Source organism: Bombus affinis, chromosome 6 (genome assembly GCF_024516045.1).
Source record: "Bombus affinis isolate iyBomAffi1 chromosome 6, iyBomAffi1.2, whole genome shotgun sequence".
Classification (NCBI taxonomy): domain Eukaryota; kingdom Metazoa; phylum Arthropoda; class Insecta; order Hymenoptera; family Apidae; genus Bombus; species Bombus affinis.
The window spans coordinates 6,327,224-6,343,193 of NC_066349.1; the positions used below are offsets into that span (position 1 = coordinate 6,327,224).

Genomic DNA, 15,970 nt, shown 5'->3' on the forward strand with positions numbered 1-15,970 from the left:
GTTTCTTCTTTTCTTTAACATCAAGTTGTTGCTCTTCCTATAAAATTATGAAACATTAGATATGTTCACAATTATTATATGTTCACAAATAATTGCACGTATTTCACTATTTTATTAGTTACCTCACTTTCTTCTGCTTCAAAATCCAAATAATGTGCCATTTTCTATTAGAAATATAAGAATTTTTCGAAAAAATATATAACAAAGCAGAATAACAGACGGAAGAATCGTACTACGGCGCAAGAAGCACTGACTGATCGCTACAGCTGTTTAATACTACGCGTCTATGGGTATTGTGATCGTCCAGAAACTTTCTTGGTGGGGCAACTTTCTTTGTAGTATAGTTCCTTAATCCGCCGCTGCAGTAAGTAACGGCTCTGCGATCGAGTTATGAATAATTTTTTTTTATAGTAAGTAGCCAGTTTACATTATTAAAATAATGTCAGTCAATTATGCAAACCATTATGCAAAATATTTAATAAAATGCATGTATATGTTTCATATATATTCTGCTTTATAACTATAAAATAATTTTTAAAACAAAAAAACATGCTTTTTTTGTGTACTAAGTATGATTATTTTTATTTATACATTATTTATACATTATTTTATTTATACATTTTATTTATACATTTTATTTATACATTATCAGACTTTTTAATATATATTGAAAGTATTTCTTAAATATATATTATTGTTATTTATAATAAATAATTATTAAAAATTGAAATTCAAAATGATGACATTTGTAACTATGATCATTAGTTTATGAAGGGTTGAAAAGAAAGAACGAACATCTTATTTAACACATGTTTAATGTTCCTAATATTTTATAATAAAATACATATCAAAATTACATGTGCTTAGATTAACATATCGATAGTAAGTCAATTATTATACAAATAAAACTTATACATATATTTTTGAATTAAGGCAGTATCTGTGTTTGAATAATATATATTAGGTCATCACATAAGTTCGTGCCGACTTTTGTGTACACATTTCATGTGTCGATTTATAAACATACGACAATAAGGGACCAATGCACTTGAAAAATAAACAATCTTAACATATATAACCGCTCGAAAAACGGAACGAACTTATGGGATGACCTAATAGAACTAAATGGTAATATGATATATTTGAGCAAATATAAACAGATATATTGTATAGAATTGATAGTTTGAAGATGTAATATCATTGAGGTAGAATATTTTAAACATTATGTACATATAAAGAAGGAAAACAACATTTTCATGATAAAATTTGTTTTGCTAAATTGAAATATAAAATTGGCATTAAATCATTTCTGTTAATTTCCTCCTTTTTTATTTACATATATATTACACACTTCTCGATCAAAATTGTACATTTGTAGAAAAAACCTCAGAAAAGATTCTATAAAAAGAGCATAATGTACATATAAAGAAGGAAAACAACATTTTCATGATAAAATTTGTTTTGCTAAATTGAAATATAAAATTAAATATAAAATTAAATATAAAATTAAATCATTTCTGTTAATTTCCTCCTTTTTTATGTACATATATATTACACACTTCTCCATCAAAATTGTACATTTGTGGAAAAAACCTCAGAAAAGATTCTATAAAAAGAGCATAATGTACATATAAAGAAGGAAAACAACATTTTCATGATAAAATTTGTTTTGCTAAATTGAAATATAAAATTAAATATAAAATTAAATCATTTCTGTTAATTTCCTCCTTTTTTATGTACATATATATTACACACTTCTCGATCAAAATTGTACATTTGTAGCAAAAACCTCAGAAAAGATTCTATAAAAAGAGCATAATGTACATATAAAGAAGGAAAACAACATTTTCATGATAAAATTTGTTTTGCTAAATTGAAATATAAAATTAAATATAAAATTAAATATAAAATTAAATCATTTCTGTTAATTTCCTCCTTTTTTATGTACATATATATTACACACTTCTCCATCAAAATTGTACATTTGTGGAAAAAACCTCAGAAAAGATTCTATAAAAAGAGCATAATGTACATATAAAGAAGGAAAACAACATTTTCATGATAAAATTTGTTTTGCTAAATTGAAATATAAAGTTAAATATAAAATTAAATCATTTCTGTTAATTTCCTCCTTTTTTATGTACATATATATTACACACTTCTCGATCAAGATTGTACATTTGTAGAAAAAACCTCAGAAAAGATTCTATAAAAAGAGCATAATGTACATATAAAGAAGGAAAACAACATTTTCATGATAAAATTTGTTTTGCTAAATTGAAATATAAAATTAAATATAAAATAAAATCATTTCTGTTAATTTCCTCCTTTTTTATGTACATATATATTACACACTTCTCCATCAAAATTGTACATTTGTGAAAAAAACCTCAGAAAAGATTCTATAAAAAGAGCATAATGTACATATAAAGAAGGAAAACAACATTTTCATGATAAAATTTGTTTTGCTAAATTGAAATATAAAATTAAATATAAAATTAAATATAGAATTAAATCATTTCTGTTAATTTCCTCCTTTTTTATGTACATATATATTACACACTTCTCGATCAAAATTGTACATTTGTAGAAAAACCTCAGAAAAGATTCTATAAAAAGAGCATAATGTACATATAAAGAAGGAAAACAACATTTTCATGATAAAATTTGTTTTGCTAAATTGAAATATAAAGTTAAATATAAAATTAAATCATTTCTGTTAATTTCCTCCTTTTTTATGTACATATATATTACACACTTCTCGATCAAAATTGTACATTTGTAGCAAAAACCTCAGAAAAGATTCTATAAAAAGTGCATAATTTGTACTAGTAATACATATTTGATATAGAAAATGCTTTGTGCCAATTAACAGAAAATGAAACCATACACATTTATGGTTCAATTTACTCTTTTTCTTTTGTTAATAGAGTATACTCTATTCGATAGAGTATTGTTTCAAATAACCAATTGTTCTAGCTACATATACATGTAAAACGTATGATTATCAACTTTCATCATATAGGGGAGTACCATCTCCACTTAGACATACTCCGGGGACTAGAATTTGTAAATGGAGTTTCTCTAGGAGATTTATAAGACGGAGTACGTGCAGATGGGGTTCTATTGCGCGGAGTTGCTCTCCCATTTTGATCTTCTTGATTTCGTGGCGTTTTTCTAGATTCATCATATCTTGGAGTAGTATTATTATAATTGGAGTAGTATTATTATAATTAGTAGTATTATTATAATTAGAAAATGAATTAGAAGATTGCTTTGATCGAGCCCATGCTTCCGCCGCTTTTGTCCAATTCGTTGCATTAGATGTACTAGTGACAGATCTATGTGATCTTGCAGTTGTATGTGAATTTGAATTCATTGCTGGAGGAATTGGTTGTAAGAATGGTCCTTGAGAGTGGCTGGGTGTTTGTGGATGATGAGGCGTGTGGTGTGGTGTATGATAGGGGGTCATAAACGGAGTTTGGCCGGAAGGCGTATAAGGCGTACTTCCATACATTCCATAATTATTAACACTAGCAGCTCCTGGAGTGTATGGTGGATAATGATGTGGAGTTTGATTTGCTACTTTCGAGAGTGAATGTAACATGTCGTGTGGCATATTCTGTGCTACCCTCTGTATTGTATCTGCATTCACTCCTGAAAAAAAAGAAACAGACAAAAAGGAAGTTAATTTCAGTAGAATAAAAATTATTATAGGATCCAAATTCTTAGTAATATGAAACTTACCATTCACTCCTGGAGTACCATTGTATGGTGTTCTGGAAGTCATAGTTCCATGTGGAGTACCAGGTGTAGCTTGTCCTGGCATAGGATCTCTAAAGTGTTCTTTGAACCAGCGGAACAAGTCATTTATTCTATTAAACATTTGATCTCTAAATCGAAATCCATCGGCTATTACAGTAACATATTCATGACGGCAACGAGTTCGTGGTAAATACGAAAGTAAAAATTTTCCAGGATAATTCTAAAATGTATAACAAAAAATATTAATTTAATTGAAAAATAAAAATTTTGAAGTAGGAATATAAGCAAATATTAAATATTTTCGAACATACCTTAGTTGCAGATACAATATATGGTATTCCTCCAGGATTTTGCTTCTTCTGTTCCTTCAAAATTTCTTCTGCTTTATCTTTAATGCCTTCTACGCTTGTTTTGTAATATTTAAAATCTAAAAGTTCCGAAGCATAAGCAGCCATCGGATTAATATGTCTAGCGATAATTTCATCCAAATCTTCAAATTCTTCATTGCCAATCCATAAACTGCGACCCAAAGAGAATGCATTTTCTTTGCCTTCTTCCCTTACATCAATATGTTGATAAATATTTTCTGTAACTTTCCATGTTACGGTCAAATGATCGGCTCCCTTACTGCTAGGTCGTATTATTGCTTCCCCTTGCCTCATAGTTGGCATTAACTTTTCAGCTTCTGCAAAACTTATATTATGGAAACTAGGATGAACTATAAGACGTTTTACATAAGTTTGTCGTTGTTGTAATTTCTTAGCATCCTCATCTGTTTTCATATCTTTTTCTTCTGCCTCTACTTCATAATAAACGTCTCGCTGAGGTCTCCATTCGTGATTTTTATCAATAAGATCACTCGTCTTGCTAGTACATTCGACACTAAATCGTTCTACTTCGATCTTAATTATACGACAATGAATTACTTGTCCGACACGTACTCTTTCCTCTGGACTAGCGACATGTTTATCAGACAGATTTTTTACGTGAATGTATCCAGATATTCCATTATCCAACCTTAAACGAATTCCAGTTGCTTTCCCCGGACATGCACCGGCATCAAAATGATTCCATACCTCGAACAATTCTGGAAAATCGTTTTTCAAGCAGAATGGGCATTGCCATAATCCGGTTTCATCATTTCGAACAGGATTCGCTTGATCTAATTGATCTCCTCGAGGTCTTCTATGGCTTATACCAACAACTGTTGCCAAAATTAATTTACCGACATAGAAAGTTTCCGGAGTTTCTTTAGTCAAAATATCAAATAATTGTTCAGTATTTAGAGATTGGTAAGGTACACGGAGATCTTTGTATCTACAATTCAGTTCAGCTCTTATATCGTAAAGAGTAATGCACTTGTTTCCAAAACACTGTCTTTCAAGCTCTTCTGCAAATGCATCTAAATCTAAATCTTTTAATCTTTCTGGTGATTCAAGAATTTCTTCTAGGGCACCAGCAGGATTTGCATTTTCATCATCATACTCTAAAGCATCTACTGCCATTTTTCTTGCCCATTCATATGTCTCTGGATGTACACGCGAGCCATCTAGTACTTCCACATATGCCTCTGTGCTATCTCCTAAACTATTTGTATCAATTTTAATAAAACCAGCACAATTGACAAACACTTTAGGTCCCATATGACATGCTGTTATAAGCTGTGTTCTATTTTCTAATCTCTGATTAGTTTGTTTCAAAATCTTAATCAGAGCCTGTGCTTTTCTAGGTCCCAAGCCACATACAAATTGTACTAGGTTTGCTGTATAAGGCTGCTGAAATGCTCTATTTAAATCTACTCCTACTTCATTTATACGATTTATAAATTCCAAATATAAATTTTCTATAAGATCATCTTTAGAAAGTTGATCTTGCAAAGGATGATATTTAAGGCACAGAATTTCTTCATCTATGGTACACAACTGAGAGAATTCTAATAGAGGATCTTGTATTTTTCTTGCTAAAGATATAGCTTGTCTTAACAATTCTGGATAATCTCTGAACTCAGATATACTTCTATTACTATTTGCATAAACTTTAGTAAGTTCATTATCACATATTTCCACTTGGATTGTAGGAAATTGTCCTTCTTTTGCAAGATTAGCTATACATTCTTTTATATCAGATACAATCATTAATGCTTCTCTAGATTCACCACTTACTACCACAACATGTGGTTTCTTTGTGGCAATAAAATTTTTAATTCCAAGCAACTGTGCCTTTTTCAATGTCTTTTCACTTTCCATAAAACTATTTTTACGTTTCAATAAATGCGGTAATCTTAGGTAATCAGTACATTCTCCTTCTGGAGAAATTATGCAAGCAAAGGCGGCTTGAGACGGATCAGGCACATATGCCAAACCCATCACACGAATTCCTTTGCTAGTATTCCAATCTTCGTCATCTTCATCGGGAAATTCACAAGTATATGGAGCAATTTTTATCCAATTGTACATTTTGCGGCAACACGCTTTCATAACACATTCTTTTGCTTCTAATAAAAGATTGGATCTCAATTCTTTTTTCAATTGAGGTATAATAATCCGATTTAAAGCTACTTCAACACTGCCAGTTCTTAATGCATTCCAATCTTGGACACTTTTACTAAATTCGTCCCTATAATATAGTTGCTTTATTTCATCGATATAATTATTGCTAGTATTTCCTTCTATCACGTCACTAAAGGAAAGTGTAATTAATTTATCTTCTTCTGCTACAATTAGTTTTAAGAATTGATCACCAACAAGATCCCGTACAGGTTTATTTTTAAGATATTTTAATCCATAGATGGCATGCCCTTCATCTATCTCCTTTATTCCTTTTTTAGTTGGTTTTACGGATACTTTTGCTCTCTCCATATACATTTCTCTAACGCATTTACGAACTAATGGTTCGTGCGCCAACTGAATCGCAACCATTAATTGTGCAGCTTTAAGTACTTCGTCACTTGTTGTAAATATTGCAGAACAAAAATCATTTGCTACTATTGCAGGTTCTATTGGATCTTGATCTACTTCATGACGCTGATAATTGTCTTGAAGATTTTCAGCAAAATGTTCGGGTGAGAGACCAAATTTTTTAATAAATCCGTCTAGGCCAGCTTTTCTGCAAATATAGTAAGGACCTTTTCTAATCGGCTGCTTTAATGATTCGTCTATTTCTTCTTCTTCATCTTCTACATCAGCAATTTCAGGTAGATCTTCTCCAAGTTGTTGCTGTCTTTTCTTCAATTTAGCTTCCCTTTGTGCTTGTTTTTTCTTCTTATGTGCACTTTCTTGCATGGATGACACATCCTGATTATAATACAACATAAAATGTCGATAAATATCATTTAATTCTTCAAAAGTTTGAGCATTTTTAAGTCGTTCAATATCACCGTCTTTAATAACTCGTATGTTGTCAGGTAATGGAGCATCTGGATTTTTCATAATCTCATCTAATTGAAAATTCCTCATCTTCTCAAAGAGTTTCACTAAATTTTCTTTTCTTTGTTTAAGTTGGCACCATTTTATGTCAAACTTATAAATTTTCCACAAATCATTGATGTTTAACTCTGGCAACACGTATTCTTTTCTATAAAATGCAATAAACGGAACTTCAAAGTTCTGATTACGCATAAAATCTAAAACTTTCTTAATTTTGCCGATTGTTTGCGGACCCTTTTTAGCTCTTTCTTTGGCTTCTTCATTTAGATGAGAATCTTGTATTGAAATTGTTGGTTGACAGAATGCCTGTTTATATATCCATTCAGCTTCAAGATCTAATTCATCCGAATCTTCCACTGTAGGTATAATGGGAACAACGCGAAGTTGCATACGTTCAGGAATGTCTGTAATACGAATCTCATTGTCCACATCGGTGAAGTGTCCACGTATAAGTTCACTAGGTTCATATACTTCAAAAATACTTTTCCTTGTGCTCTTTCTCTTAAGATGTTTTTTTGATCGCCATGGGCGGTCTTCTGCATCATCATGACTATATTCATCATCTTCCTCTTCTTCCTCTTCAAACTCATCCTCTTCATATTTCCCAAATTCGTTATAATCAAAATCAATGCCAAAAATATCTTGGGCTTCTTGCAATGCAGCATCCGTATATGTAGGTCTTTTCTTTCTTCTCTTTTCGGTTATGGGTATTCCATCACCATCCACAATAAAATCATCTTCGTCATCACTTTCTTCCTCATCATACCTTTCCACTTCATCTCTGTGGTCAACTTCACTTCTTTCTTCATCCTCGTCTCCAGAACCTTGAAACAATTCATTGGCAATAGCATCTCTTCCATCGTCTATCTCTTTTTCTTCTTCCACTTCTGACTCTTCATCTTGTATTTTACGTAAACGCTTAAAACGACGTTTCCTTTCAACTTTAACTCCTAAATTTTCTTCAAGTAGGTCATAATCTTCATCTTCTAAACGATCATCAAAATCTTCATCATCACTTTTTTTACGTTTTCTAGAATCAGCAGATCCATCACTATCTTCACCATCATTGTCATCATCGATAGGACTATCATCAATAAGTCCGGGAACTTCTCCATCATCTTCTAGATATTAAACATACATATAATTTAAAGGAAGATGTTTCTAAGTATCAGTAAATATTAATTTACATATTATTAATGATGTATAAATCTTGACTCTAATATTTAATGTATAATGAATAAATAATATATATATATATATAATAATGTATAAATAATATATATAATATGTATAAATAATATATATAATGTATAAATAATAATATTTAATGTATAAGTAATAATGTATTTCCTAGGACCTTAAAAAGCTTTGAAAGAAACAGTAACTAAATACTTTTTTGTATCAAAAATTTCACATACCTTCGTCGTCATATTCATCCTCACTGTCCTGCATTGCTTCTAATTTTTTAAGTTTCTTCTTTTCTTTAACATCAAGTTGTTGCTCTTCCTATAAAATTATGAAACATTAGATATGTTCACAATTATTATATGTTCACAAATAATTGCACGTATTTCACTATTTTATTAGTTACCTCACTTTCTTCTGCTTCAAAATCCAAATAATGTGCCATTTTCTATTAGAAATATAAGAATTTTTCGAAAAAATATATAACAAAGCAGAATAACAGACGGAAGAATCGTACTACGGCGCAAGAGGCACTGACTGATCGCTACAGCTGTTTAATACTACGCGTCTATGGGTATTGTGATCGTCCAGAAACTTTCTTGGTGGGGCAACTTTCTTTGTAGTATAGTTCCTTAATCCGCCGCTGCAGTAAGTAACGGCTCTGCGATCGAGTTATGAATAATTTTTTTTTATAGTAAGTAGCCAGTTTACATTATTAAAATAATGTCAGTCAATTATGCAAACCATTATGCAAAATATTTAATAAAATGCATGTATATGTTTCATATATATTCTGCTTTATAACTATAAAATAATTTTTAAAACAAAAAAACATGCTTTTTTTGTGTACTAAGTATGATTATTTTTATTTATACATTATTTATACATTATTTTATTTATACATTTTATTTATACATTTTATTTATACATTATCAGACTTTTTAATATATATTGAAAGTATTTCTTAAATATATATTATTGTTATTTATAATAAATAATTATTAAAAATTGAAATTCAAAATGATGACATTTGTAACTATGATCATTAGTTTATGAAGGGTTGAAAAGAAAGAACGAACATCTTATTTAACACATGTTTAATGTTCCTAATATTTTATAATAAAATACATATCAAAATTACATGTGCTTAGATTAACATATCGATAGTAAGTCAATTATTATACAAATAAAACTTATACATATATTTTTGAATTAAGGCAGTATCTGTGTTTGAATAATATATATTAGGTCATCACATAAGTTCGTGCCGACTTTTGTGTACACATTTCATGTGTCGATTTATAAACATACGACAATAAGGGACCAATGCACTTGAAAAATAAACAATCTTAACATATATAACCGCTCGAAAAACGGAACGAACTTATGGGATGACCTAATAGAACTAAATGGTAATATGATATATTTGAGCAAATATAAACAGATATATTGTATAGAATTGATAGTTTGAAGATGTAATATCATTGAGGTAGAATATTTTAAACATTATGTACATATAAAGAAGGAAAACAACATTTTCATGATAAAATTTGTTTTGCTAAATTGAAATATAAAATTGGCATTAAATCATTTCTGTTAATTTCCTCCTTTTTTATTTACATATATATTACACACTTCTCGATCAAAATTGTACATTTGTAGAAAAAACCTCAGAAAAGATTCTATAAAAAGAGCATAATGTACATATAAAGAAGGAAAACAACATTTTCATGATAAAATTTGTTTTGCTAAATTGAAATATAAAATTAAATATAAAATTAAATATAAAATTAAATCATTTCTGTTAATTTCCTCCTTTTTTATGTACATATATATTACACACTTCTCCATCAAAATTGTACATTTGTGGAAAAAACCTCAGAAAAGATTCTATAAAAAGAGCATAATGTACATATAAAGAAGGAAAACAACATTTTCATGATAAAATTTGTTTTGCTAAATTGAAATATAAAATTAAATATAAAATTAAATATAAAATTAAATCATTTCTGTTAATTTCCTCCTTTTTTATGTACATATATATTACACACTTCTCCATCAAAATTGTACATTTGTGGAAAAAACCTCAGAAAAGATTCTATAAAAAGAGCATAATGTACATATAAAGAAGGAAAACAACATTTTCATGATAAAATTTGTTTTGCTAAATTGAAATATAAAGTTAAATATAAAATTAAATCATTTCTGTTAATTTCCTCCTTTTTTATGTACATATATATTACACACTTCTCGATCAAGATTGTACATTTGTAGAAAAAACCTCAGAAAAGATTCTATAAAAAGAGCATAATGTACATATAAAGAAGGAAAACAACATTTTCATGATAAAATTTGTTTTGCTAAATTGAAATATAAAATTAAATATAAAATAAAATCATTTCTGTTAATTTCCTCCTTTTTTATGTACATATATATTACACACTTCTCCATCAAAATTGTACATTTGTGAAAAAAACCTCAGAAAAGATTCTATAAAAAGAGCATAATGTACATATAAAGAAGGAAAACAACATTTTCATGATAAAATTTGTTTTGCTAAATTGAAATATAAAATTAAATATAAAATTAAATATAGAATTAAATCATTTCTGTTAATTTCCTCCTTTTTTATGTACATATATATTACACACTTCTCGATCAAAATTGTACATTTGTAGAAAAACCTCAGAAAAGATTCTATAAAAAGAGCATAATGTACATATAAAGAAGGAAAACAACATTTTCATGATAAAATTTGTTTTGCTAAATTGAAATATAAAGTTAAATATAAAATTAAATCATTTCTGTTAATTTCCTCCTTTTTTATGTACATATATATTACACACTTCTCGATCAAAATTGTACATTTGTAGCAAAAACCTCAGAAAAGATTCTATAAAAAGTGCATAATTTGTACTAGTAATACATATTTGATATAGAAAATGCTTTGTGCCAATTAACAGAAAATGAAACCATACACATTTATGGTTCAATTTACTCTTTTTCTTTTGTTAATAGAGTATACTCTATTCGATAGAGTATTGTTTCAAATAACCAATTGTTCTAGCTACATATACATGTAAAACGTATGATTATCAACTTTCATCATATAGGGGAGTACCATCTCCACTTAGACATACTCCGGGGACTAGAATTTGTAAATGGAGTTTCTCTAGGAGATTTATAAGACGGAGTACGTGCAGATGGGGTTCTATTGCGCGGAGTTGCTCTCCCATTTTGATCTTCTTGATTTCGTGGCGTTTTTCTAGATTCATCATATCTTGGAGTAGTATTATTATAATTAGAAAATGAATTAGAAGATTGCTTTGATCGAGCCCATGCTTCCGCCGCTTTTGTCCAATTCGTTGCATTAGATGTACTAGTGACAGATCTATGTGATCTTGCAGTTGTATGTGAATTTGAATTCATTGCTGGAGGAATTGGTTGTAAGAATGGTCCTTGAGAGTGGCTGGGTGTTTGTGGATGATGAGGCGTGTGGTGTGGTGTATGATAGGGGGTCATAAACGGAGTTTGGCCGGAAGGCGTATAAGGCGTACTTCCATACATTCCATAATTATTAACACTAGCAGCTCCTGGAGTGTATGGTGGATAATGATGTGGAGTTTGATTTGCTACTTTCGAGAGTGAATGTAACATGTCGTGTGGCATATTCTGTGCTACCCTCTGTATTGTATCTGCATTCACTCCTGAAAAAAAAGAAACAGACAAAAAGGAAGTTAATTTCAGTAGAATAAAAATTATTATAGGATCCAAATTCTTAGTAATATGAAACTTACCATTCACTCCTGGAGTACCATTGTATGGTGTTCTGGAAGTCATAGTTCCATGTGGAGTACCAGGTGTAGCTTGTCCTGGCATAGGATCTCTAAAGTGTTCTTTGAACCAGCGGAACAAGTCATTTATTCTATTAAACATTTGATCTCTAAATCGAAATCCATCGGCTATTACAGTAACATATTCATGACGGCAACGAGTTCGTGGTAAATACGAAAGTAAAAATTTTCCAGGATAATTCTAAAATGTATAACAAAAAATATTAATTTAATTGAAAAATAAAAATTTTGAAGTAGGAATATAAGCAAATATTAAATATTTTCGAACATACCTTAGTTGCAGATACAATATATGGTATTCCTCCAGGATTTTGCTTCTTCTGTTCCTTCAAAATTTCTTCTGCTTTATCTTTAATGCCTTCTACGCTTGTTTTGTAATATTTAAAATCTAAAAGTTCCGAAGCATAAGCAGCCATCGGATTAATATGTCTAGCGATAATTTCATCCAAATCTTCAAATTCTTCATTGCCAATCCATAAACTGCGACCCAAAGAGAATGCATTTTCTTTGCCTTCTTCCCTTACATCAATATGTTGATAAATATTTTCTGTAACTTTCCATGTTACGGTCAAATGATCGGCTCCCTTACTGCTAGGTCGTATTATTGCTTCCCCTTGCCTCATAGTTGGCATTAACTTTTCAGCTTCTGCAAAACTTATATTATGGAAACTAGGATGAACTATAAGACGTTTTACATAAGTTTGTCGTTGTTGTAATTTCTTAGCATCCTCATCTGTTTTCATATCTTTTTCTTCTGCCTCTACTTCATAATAAACGTCTCGCTGAGGTCTCCATTCGTGATTTTTATCAATAAGATCACTCGTCTTGCTAGTACATTCGACACTAAATCGTTCTACTTCGATCTTAATTATACGACAATGAATTACTTGTCCGACACGTACTCTTTCCTCTGGACTAGCGACATGTTTATCAGACAGATTTTTTACGTGAATGTATCCAGATATTCCATTATCCAACCTTAAACGAATTCCAGTTGCTTTCCCCGGACATGCACCGGCATCAAAATGATTCCATACCTCGAACAATTCTGGAAAATCGTTTTTCAAGCAGAATGGGCATTGCCATAATCCGGTTTCATCATTTCGAACAGGATTCGCTTGATCTAATTGATCTCCTCGAGGTCTTCTATGGCTTATACCAACAACTGTTGCCAAAATTAATTTACCGACATAGAAAGTTTCCGGAGTTTCTTTAGTCAAAATATCAAATAATTGTTCAGTATTTAGAGATTGGTAAGGTACACGGAGATCTTTGTATCTACAATTCAGTTCAGCTCTTATATCGTAAAGAGTAATGCACTTGTTTCCAAAACACTGTCTTTCAAGCTCTTCTGCAAATGCATCTAAATCTAAATCTTTTAATCTTTCTGGTGATTCAAGAATTTCTTCTAGGGCACCAGCAGGATTTGCATTTTCATCATCATACTCTAAAGCATCTACTGCCATTTTTCTTGCCCATTCATATGTCTCTGGATGTACACGCGAGCCATCTAGTACTTCCACATATGCCTCTGTGCTATCTCCTAAACTATTTGTATCAATTTTAATAAAACCAGCACAATTGACAAACACTTTAGGTCCCATATGACATGCTGTTATAAGCTGTGTTCTATTTTCTAATCTCTGATTAGTTTGTTTCAAAATCTTAATCAGAGCCTGTGCTTTTCTAGGTCCCAAGCCACATACAAATTGTACTAGGTTTGCTGTATAAGGCTGCTGAAATGCTCTATTTAAATCTACTCCTACTTCATTTATACGATTTATAAATTCCAAATATAAATTTTCTATAAGATCATCTTTAGAAAGTTGATCTTGCAAAGGATGATATTTAAGGCACAGAATTTCTTCATCTATGGTACACAACTGAGAGAATTCTAATAGAGGATCTTGTATTTTTCTTGCTAAAGATATAGCTTGTCTTAACAATTCTGGATAATCTCTGAACTCAGATATACTTCTATTACTATTTGCATAAACTTTAGTAAGTTCATTATCACATATTTCCACTTGGATTGTAGGAAATTGTCCTTCTTTTGCAAGATTAGCTATACATTCTTTTATATCAGATACAATCATTAATGCTTCTCTAGATTCACCACTTACTACCACAACATGTGGTTTCTTTGTGGCAATAAAATTTTTAATTCCAAGCAACTGTGCCTTTTTCAATGTCTTTTCACTTTCCATAAAACTATTTTTACGTTTCAATAAATGCGGTAATCTTAGGTAATCAGTACATTCTCCTTCTGGAGAAATTATGCAAGCAAAGGCGGCTTGAGACGGATCAGGCACATATGCCAAACCCATCACACGAATTCCTTTGCTAGTATTCCAATCTTCGTCATCTTCATCGGGAAATTCACAAGTATATGGAGCAATTTTTATCCAATTGTACATTTTGCGGCAACACGCTTTCATAACACATTCTTTTGCTTCTAATAAAAGATTGGATCTCAATTCTTTTTTCAATTGAGGTATAATAATCCGATTTAAAGCTACTTCAACACTGCCAGTTCTTAATGCATTCCAATCTTGGACACTTTTACTAAATTCGTCCCTATAATATAGTTGCTTTATTTCATCGATATAATTATTGCTAGTATTTCCTTCTATCACGTCACTAAAGGAAAGTGTAATTAATTTATCTTCTTCTGCTACAATTAGTTTTAAGAATTGATCACCAACAAGATCCCGTACAGGTTTATTTTTAAGATATTTTAATCCATAGATGGCATGCCCTTCATCTATCTCCTTTATTCCTTTTTTAGTTGGTTTTACGGATACTTTTGCTCTCTCCATATACATTTCTCTAACGCATTTACGAACTAATGGTTCGTGCGCCAACTGAATCGCAACCATTAATTGTGCAGCTTTAAGTACTTCGTCACTTGTTGTAAATATTGCAGAACAAAAATCATTTGCTACTATTGCAGGTTCTATTGGATCTTGATCTACTTCATGACGCTGATAATTGTCTTGAAGATTTTCAGCAAAATGTTCGGGTGAGAGACCAAATTTTTTAATAAATCCGTCTAGGCCAGCTTTTCTGCAAATATAGTAAGGACCTTTTCTAATCGGCTGCTTTAATGATTCGTCTATTTCTTCTTCTTCATCTTCTACATCAGCAATTTCAGGTAGATCTTCTCCAAGTTGTTGCTGTCTTTTCTTCAATTTAGCTTCCCTTTGTGCTTGTTTTTTCTTCTTATGTGCACTTTCTTGCATGGATGACACATCCTGATTATAATACAACATAAAATGTCGATAAATATCATTTAATTCTTCAAAAGTTTGAGCATTTTTAAGTCGTTCAATATCACCGTCTTTAATAACTCGTATGTTGTCAGGTAATGGAGCATCTGGATTTTTCATAATCTCATCTAATTGAAAATTCCTCATCTTCTCAAAGAGTTTCACTAAATTTTCTTTTCTTTGTTTAAGTTGGCACCATTTTATGTCAAACTTATAAATTTTCCACAAATCATTGATGTTTAACTCTGGCAACACGTATTCTTTTCTATAAAATGCAATAAACGGAACTTCAAAGTTCTGATTACGCATAAAATCTAAAACTTTCTTAATTTTGCCGATTGTTTGCGGACCCTTTTTAGCTCTTTCTTTGGCTTCTTCATTTAGATGAGAATCTTGTATTGAAATTGTTGGTTGACAGAATGCCTGTTTATATATCCATTCAGCTTCAAGATCTAATTCATCCGAATCTTCC

The 15,970-nt window shown here is 30.5% G+C and overlaps 1 pseudogene; it reads right to left on the reverse strand.

Moving 5' to 3' along the window:
• Nucleotides 1-2,882: 2,882 nt before the first annotated feature.
• On the reverse strand, nt 2,883-8,684 carry LOC126917366 (transcription elongation factor SPT6-like; annotated as a pseudogene).
• Between the last annotated feature and the right edge of the window lie 7,286 nt (nt 8,685-15,970).